We start from the raw sequence: 1,486 nt of genomic DNA on the forward strand, positions 1-1,486 counted from the left end.
GCTGGCCAGAGCTTAGGGACACCTGCCTCCCAGAGAAGACTTAGAGTTCCCATGTGTCCCCAACCCATGGGCTCAGCCCTCCATCCCGTGGGCTCAGCACTCCCTCCCGTGGGCTCAGCACTTTATCCCGTGGGCTCAGCACTCCCTCCTGTGGGCTCAGCCCTCCATCCCGTGGGCTCAGCACTCCCTCCCGTGGGTTCAGCACTTCATCCCGTGGGCTCAGCACTCCCTCCCGTGGGTTCAGCACTTCATCCCGTGGGCTCAGCACTCCATCCCGTGGGTTCAGCACTTCATCCCGTGGGCTCAGCACTCCCTCCCGTGGGCTCAGCCCTCCATCCCATGGGCTCAGCACTCCCTCCCGTGGGCTCAGCACTCCATCCCGTGGGCTCAGCCCTCCATCCCGTGGGCTCAGCACTCCATCCCGTGGGCTCAGCACTCCCTCCCGTGGGCTCAGCACTCCATCTCGTGGGCTCAGCCCTCCCCTCCCATGGGCTCAGCCCTCCCCTCCCCTCCCTGGGCTCAGCTCTCCCCTCCCTGGGCTCAGCCCTCCCCTTCCGGCCTTTTCCTCGGCCCTGTATACTTGGAGCCTCCCAGACACTGCCTTGTGTAGTCTTATTTTTCGTCTTTGTTTGTTCATACGGGGGCTCAGCATGTATGATTCTGCGACTTCGGGTCTCTCCCTCCCTCTCTCCTTTCATCCTTTTCGCCTCAGCTGAGGGGTGGAGACGGAGAGACAGAGGCATCACAGCCCTGGTCTACTGTCTGTAAAGCTTTCCTTGGTGCCATGCTGCTGGCACATGCTGCTGGGGTCTTGCCTGGACGTCCTGCCTCGGAAGGCTCACACCTTAGTCTGTTCCACGTCTTTATCTTCGCTCCTGCACCACCCTTCTGGTTAGAGCAGACTTCTCTCCTCACCTTCCTTGTGGCTGAAAAGACAATAGGCCTCCAGCCACTTAGCTGTTGACAGCCCTTCCAGCCTCCTGATGTGGCCGATATTCTTTAGCCCTGGGCTCCTCTCCTGGAGCCTTTTTCTCACTTTGTCTTTTACTATAGTTATTTGCAGGTGGTAGTACTGATTGTTTCTAATTTATTTCTAAACCTGTATTATAGTCTTTATATACAATCTTTGTTTTAGTCCAGATGAACTAAGAATTATACATGATAACTACTGTATAAACCTTTTTTAAATTATATTTATTTATTGGATAGAGACAGCCAGAAACCAAGAGGGAAGGAGAATATAAGGATACAGAGAGACACCTGCAGCCCTGCTTCGCCACTCATAAAGCTTCCTCCCTGGAGGTGGGGACTGGGGGCTTGAACCTGGGTCCTTGCACATTGTAACATATGTGCTCAACCAGGCGCACCACCACCCAGCCCCATTATAATTACTTTACAAATAAAGGAAAGAGGTTCACTGCGATTCCAAGTGATTTAATTAAGATCACAGGGCTGGGAAAAACTCAGCAGCTAAAGTGGACTTCTG

Source organism: Erinaceus europaeus, chromosome 8, assembly GCF_950295315.1.
Source record: "Erinaceus europaeus chromosome 8, mEriEur2.1, whole genome shotgun sequence".
Classification (NCBI taxonomy): Eukaryota; Metazoa; Chordata; class Mammalia; order Eulipotyphla; family Erinaceidae; genus Erinaceus; species Erinaceus europaeus.